The sequence below is a fragment of the Manihot esculenta genome, chromosome 8 (genome assembly GCF_001659605.2).
Source record: "Manihot esculenta cultivar AM560-2 chromosome 8, M.esculenta_v8, whole genome shotgun sequence".
NCBI lineage: Eukaryota > Viridiplantae > Streptophyta > Magnoliopsida > Malpighiales > Euphorbiaceae > Manihot > Manihot esculenta.
The window spans coordinates 40,327,450-40,335,073 of NC_035168.2; positions in this window are offsets into that span (position 1 = coordinate 40,327,450).

A 7,624-nucleotide genomic window follows, 5' to 3' on the forward strand; every position below is an offset into this window, starting at 1 on the left:
CTTGACCGGAACTCACATTTGGAGAACTGAGCATCCAAGCCATGTTCTCTCAGGATCTGCAATCTTGATTTCAGATAATGGGCGTACCCTTCTGCATTTCTGGAACTCACCGAGGTACCGTCAATGAAGACAATAACAGAGTGATCCAGAAACCGACTAAAACTCTGCTTATGAGATCCATGAATGTTGTAGGGGTGTGCATTCACCCGAACGACATTCCTAGGAACCCATAGTGCCCATATCTGGTTCTAAACACTGCTCTCTGTACATCTTCTTCCTTGATCTTAACTGATGGTACCTGGACTTCAGATCTATCTTGGAAGGGCAACTAGCTCCTGCTAGCTGATTTCAACTAGATCGTCGATCCACGGTAACAACTACCTGATCGGGGTAGTGACTTCGTTCAACGACTTGTAGTCGATACAAAGTCCTAGGGATCCATCTTTCATTCTCATAACAATACTGGAACACCCCAAGGCGAAGTGCTCAGTCAGATGGAAACCCTCAACTACCAATTCTTACAACTGATCCTTATAACTCCTTTAACTCTATTGATACCATCCTGTAGAGAGGGATAGAGATTGGTCCAATTTCATGAATTACTTCTATTTTAAGCTCTATCTCCCTGACAGGTGGTAGTCCTGGGAACTCATCTGGAGAAACATCTAAAACTCTCTCTAACAACGGGCATTGAGGCGGGCTCCCTGACCTGACTGCTATACTCTCTCTGAAAAGCTAGAATCTCTGACAACTTTCCCTGAACAACCTACGAGCCTATAGGGTTGATACTGAACCTCTAGGTATCCCTATTCCGTCCCCTCTAAGGACTACCTCTGATCCATCCTGAACTCTGAACCTGACTACCTTGTCTCTGCAGACTAGGTAGTACCACTAGTAGAAGAACCAATCCAACCCTAGAATGACGTCAAACAGTCAAATCTAGAACCGCTAGGTCAGCTGGAAAGCATCTACTCACAACACAAACTCTGACTATACCGGCAGACTGACTCTGCCACAGATGGATCACACTTGGGTGCACTGACCCCAAGGGGATACTCTAACCATAAGCTATCAACCCAACCTCACAAGGGCTCACAAGTAAACAAGGAAAAGAGAAACATCATGGTTCATAAAAGCGCACACATCAAACATAAAAGAGTGAGATTACCTGATCCCATCGGGTTTGATGTGTTAGCCTCCTGCTGGGTCATGGCGAAGATCCGCGCTGGAGCTGATGGACCTTCCCCACGGGAACCTGCTGAAGAAGGGGCTGTCCCCCTATCTCCGCCTCTACCACTGCCCTGAAACAAGGATGGAGCTACTGGGTGAGCTACACTGTCCGAAATTGTCTGCTGGGACCGTGCCACCAAGGTCGCGGTGGGACACTCACGTGCCATGTGCCCCTCCTGCCCGCACCTGAAGCATGCTGTTGTCCCAATCAAACAGACTCCCTTGTGCTGCCTTCCGCACCGTATACATCTGGAGTTACCCGAACCAGAGCTCGAACCATCACCTAAACCCAGACCAGACTTTATCTGTTCCCAAAACTTGCTCTTCTTCGATCTTCTGAGGCCTCTGCCTCCCTTCTTGCTTTTTGTGACAGCCTCGTTCAAAGGGGAGAGATCAACATCACTTGTCCCTGGGATTTTGGAATCCGAAGACTGTGCCACATACTGTTTAACTGTCCCCTGGACAATGGCACTAGCCTCCATTCTCCGTGCCATATCCACTATGGCATGGAAGCTCTCCCTTTCTGCTGATTGAACCAACGAGGAATACCTGGAGTGAAGCTTCATAACATATCTCTTAGACTTCTTTAGGTCTGTGTCAACACCTTGTCCTGCAAACGGCAACAACTCCAGGAACCTGTCCGTAAACTCCTCTACGCTCATCTCTTCCGTCTGCCTTAGCTGCTCAAACTCAATCATCTTCAGTTCTCTGGAACTATCTGGAAAAGCCCATCCTGCAAACTCATTGGCAAACTGCTCCCAGGATAAGCTCTCCAACCTTGGGTCCACATAGTTTTTGAACCATTCCCTTGCCTTCTTGCATTTCAATGTGAACCCTGCCATCTGAATGGCTCTACTGTCACTTGCTCCCAACTCATCTGTTATCATCTTTACCGTTCTGAGGTACTCAAAAGGGTCATCACCTGATTCAAACTTGGGGGCATCCAACTTTAGGTAATCTGTCATCTTTACTTTACCCCCAACTGATGAACTAGGTTTGGGTATCTGGACATCAGGGACAATTGGTTCTGCTGGTGGAGGAGGAGGTGCAGCATTCCCTGGGTTAGGGTTAGCTGGACCTGAGAAAAAGGGTGAGGATGGAAACATGGGGTACTGTGGGTACGGTGGGTGAAAGGGAGGATAGGGCATAAAGGTGGGATATGGGTTATAGCTGAAGAAATCCGACGTACCTCCCATCGGATACCCTGACCCTTGCGGGTAGGGTGGATACTGTGGTGGAACAAAGCCCGAGGCCTGAGTGCCTCCTTGGGACTCTCCCATATCCTCTACTGACATACTCATGCCCAAACTGCTATCTCTTCTTTGGTTATCCTCCTCTGTTTCCATCACATCCGCTGACATACCTTCATGAACTGATCTCCTCCGACCTGCATCAAAAGACCTTCTGGGGTCCCTTGATGTACTTTCTCTGATCGTCCTACAAGATCTTGCCCTCTGCAGAGCAGGGGGATGGGCATCCATGCCCTCATTCTCTGGCGGAGCTCCAGTCAATCTCGCAGATCGACGAGTTCCTCTCATCTTCACTTCTGAAAGCATAACATAGCACATAAACATAAGCATCATACGGTTCATGTGGAAACACATGAACCTGCATCACATACATAACATACATATCATAGCATTAATGCACATGCTCATCATCATGGCATTTCACATCAACGTACAAGACAGAACTCCACATCCTATCCTAGTGGACATGATCTCTCCTACTGTGCTTGCCCTTCTCTAACCTCTATGAGCCCGACACACTATAGGTCCGACCATGTGAACCTAGGGCTCTGATACCACTCTGTAACGACCCGAAAATCGGACCGCTACCGGCGCTAGGATCCGGGTCGACTTAAGGCCGCCGGGACCCGTAGCAAGCCTAACATACATCCTCTATAGCTGGTATAATCCCATACATGATCAAACATAAGCATAAACTGTAAAACATAAAACAGTAAACTTTTTCTTTAACCCGTTTGACCTGTGTATGCACTATGACTGAACTCATAGAACCCCTAGGGTCAGCATACCCCTTTGTCAAACTCGGTCCATCACATGAAACAACATAAAATAAAACTCATGTACAAAGGGATTAACCAACTCGGGCCAAGCACAATACTATAACTCTGATCATATAACAAAAGTCATATTACAATATAACTCCTGTTACATCAATACATAACCTTACTTTACATCATGTCCACAACTATTCTATTACATAATCATGACCATGGACGTAACTTGCTGATCTCCTGTCTATCTCTATCTACTCTGCACCTGCAAGACTGGGGTTAGGGGAGAGGGGTGAGCTAGGAAGCCCAGTGAGCAGAAACTAAAAATATTTGCTTTAATTCCTCCATTTTTAGGTATCTTATTATTCATTTTATTATTATCATAGTTCCTCCATTTTTAGGTATCTTATTAAGTAACTTCTTCTTATTCATGCTTTCATGAAATGCAACACATCACAAACATATCACATCAAGGATGAATTTGTCACCTATAGCCCTCTACATACTGTAGTACGTCCAACTATACCAGGGGCGATGAGGCCACACCTAGTATTCGCTTACATATCTCATAACAAGTCCAACTACACCAGGGGCGATTAGGCCTCACCTAGTGTCCGCTTACATAACATAGTACCAAGGGCGACTTGGTCTTTCTGTCTCATATCATACCATGGCATATCATATCATACTATCTCATCTCATACTGAGGGCTAAGGATCATCCAACATTCATCCACATCAACAACATATTATGCAATGCATCATATTCGTGAGTTCTAATGCAAAACAACCTAATACATATATCATGGCATTTATGATGCATGGATCATGCTCTAAAAACATTTAATTTCTTAGGTTAAAACATTAGGTTTAGTTCCACTCACTTGAGACTAGCTCTGCACCGATTCTGAAATGGTTGACACTGCTAAACACCTTGGTTCCTCGGGTCCGATCCTACACAGGTGGACTCCAGTGAGGGACCAAACATACATAAACATAATTCTACTATACGCCCCAAAAACCCTCTAAAACATCCTGAAAACATCACATAAAAACATGCAAGAAAAGTCTGGACAGGGCACTTTCGGCGGCACCTTCGGCGGCCGAAAGTCCAGACAGATCCGAAAGTCAGGCAGGTTCGGCGGCACCTTCGGCGGCCGAAACTCCCAGACAGAGACGAAACTCATGCATGTTCGGCGGCACCTTCGGCGGCCGAAAGTCTCGGACAGAGCCGAAACTCCAACTTTCGGGGGCAGGCTTCGGCAGCCTAAAGCTGCCTCCCAAGCTGGTTCGGCGGCCGAAAGTCCCTTCGGCTGCCGAACCTGGTTTCTGCCAAAGGGCAGAAACTTGGTTCTTCTTGCCCATTCCACCCCCTACACAACCAATCATGCAAAGACCTATTCTACAACATGCATACTCAAGCATACAAGCTCCTAAGGGTCTCAAACTAACTTAAACCCCAACTACAACACACAAACAAGGCACATTGCTCAAGAACATGCACAATGAACCCATAAACATAACAGAAACTTCAACAAGCCTACTCATGCATTTCTACCCCATAGATCTACTTAAAACTTTCTTAAAACATGCAAGAGAGGTTGGATCTAAGCTTACCTCTTGAAGATCGAGAGGAAAAACGATCCTAGCTTGGAGGTAGGGAGAAATCCACTCTTTGGTCTCCAAGCTTCCAATCTTACTCTAACTTCAAAACTCTTCAAAAACGAGATGTGACTTGTTAAAATCTGTAGGATTTGAGGGAAAACACTTAAAATGACCAAAGGAGGGCTAGAGCTCACCGTCGGCCGAAATGGGAGAGGAAACCTCGCCTGTTTCGGTCACGGGGCCTTTTATAGGGCTGGTTCTGCCACCTTTCGGCGGCCTAACGTTCCCCCATATCTCATGCATGTTCGGCGGCCGAACATGAGGTTCGGCGGCCGAACCTTAAGTCTTTCAAACAAGGCTTTCGGGGGCCAAAGGAGCTCCCAAAACCTATCCATGTTCGGCGGCCGAACTTAACTTTCGGCGGCCGAACCTGGTAAAGCCTCCTTAGGCCTTTTTCATTCAAAACTCATTTTCCTTTTTACTTAAAACATAAAATACCTTAAAAACATTTCATAAAACATGGTTTTCCCCTTCTAGAGGTTTCCGACATCCGAGATTCCACCGGACGGTAGGAATTTCCGATACCGGAGTCTAGCCGGGTATTACATTAAGGGTATGGTATGCCATATAAACATACAGAGTTCGCAGTACTGCTACCGATACATGATCTATATTTGAGGTTACATATCTGGTACCTCATAAGCATGGCCACAGAGCCCTGCTATCACAGTTTTGGCCTCTGAGCCTACCGTTCGGCACCTTGTGCCTACCGTTATAACTCCTTATTTACCTAGTCGATCCTACTATGTGTTTATAAGGGCTAAGATCTTAATTAAGGTTGATACTTGATTTTGGTGAACTTATTAGTGAGTGTTAACATGTTTGCATCTATTAGCTTGTACTTGTTTACCTGATTATCTATATACGTGAACTTGTTTGTTTTATTCTGTTATTTGTTTGTTATCACCCACTGAGCATTAGCTCAGCGTGTTGGTTTTTACCTCACGCAGATTGTAGATAGAGTAGGCACGTGAAGTTCATCAGAGGTCTACATCAGATATCAAGGCCATTATCATAGCTGGTTGTTTGAGTCTCTGAGTCATAGTGCAGTTATATTTTGGCATGTACATATTTAATAGAGTGAGTTGTAAAGGTTATGTAATCAAAGAATAGTAAGATATCAAATGACAGTTGTTAGTGTATTATAAGTGTGAGGTTCATATGTATTACAGGTTAAAGTGCTAATGAAACAGAGGAAACTCTGCCGAAAAATTTTGGTTTAGAAATCTCACATTTATTTTAATCACTTGATGAAGGTTACATGTATTACCTAAAAACTTGGTGTTTACAGATTAAAGAAATTGTTTAGTCTTGATATATCTAAGAAGCATAGTTTGTGACATTCCTTGCTCTGTCTACACTTTGATAGAATAAGGGGTGTTACAACCGGCGCTAGGATTCAGATCGACTTAAGGTCGCTGGAACCCGTAGCAAGCCTACTGTGAACTTTGTGTACCTGATAAATCCCATACATGATCATACATTTCCATAAAAATTTTGAATTTTATCACTCACCAAGCTTGACCTGTGCATGCACTAACCTGTAAACATCAAACCCCATACTAGAGCTCTCATCAAATGCTCTAGATGGGTCATCATCATATATCAAGCTTGGATCTCATCATAATACATCATAAAACATTACATAATGATCATATACAAAGGGATTTAAACATATTCTAGGGCCAAGCACAATACTAACTCAATATACATTACATGACTTTACATTATCTCTTTATACATTACATATCCATTACTCTATACTATTACACTTAAACTTTACCCTTGCTGTTCCTCTGCCTTCTCTATGGCCCTGAAAACATGGGGTTAGGGAGAGGGGTGAGCTACTAGAGCCCAGTGAGCAGAACAATAAAAATATTTAAAACATGCTATCATGAAATGCGTCACATCACAATCAAATCACATCACGGACGGACTGACCCAAAAATCCCTCTACTCTGTGCCCGGCCCTAATAGGAGCTCCTCAGGACTTCTGTTACATGCATATAAACTCTGTGCCCGGCCCTCAAGGGGCTCCTCAGGACTTCTGTTACATAAACATAAACATCAGAGGGCTAAAGGGTCCTACTCTGTGTCCGTCCCCATCAACAAGTAATAATGCAATGCGTCATCTTTGTGAACACTAATGCAATGCAAAACACCCTAATATCACATGGCATTTATGATGCATGAATTATGCTAAAAGCTTTCATTAATTGAAACACATAGTTCAGTTCCACTCACCTCTGTCAGCTGCTGAACAGTCTCTGTACCTCTAACTCTGTGGGCCTCCTTGGTTCCTCGGGTCCGCACATACACAGGTGGATTCAAATGAGGACCAAACATACTCTAACATAGCTATAAACATCTCCCCAAAAACCCCCTAAAACATCATAAACATGCATGGAAAAATGGGCAAAGGAAGGCTGGACAGGGCATTTTCGGCGGCAGGTTCGGCGGCCGAAAGTCCCTCCAGAGCCAAAACTCAGGCACTTTCGGCGGCACCTTTCACGGCCGAAAGTCCTTTCTAGATCCGAAAGTCCAAACTTTCGGGGGCAAGGTTCGGGGGCTGAAAGACTTCCAGAGCCGAAAGTCACCCACCTTCGACGGCATGTTCAGAGGCCGAATCTTCCCTCCAAAGACGAAAGTCTCAACTTTCGGGGGCAAGGTTAGGCGGCCAAAACAGCCTCCTCAAGGGGTTCGGCGGCCG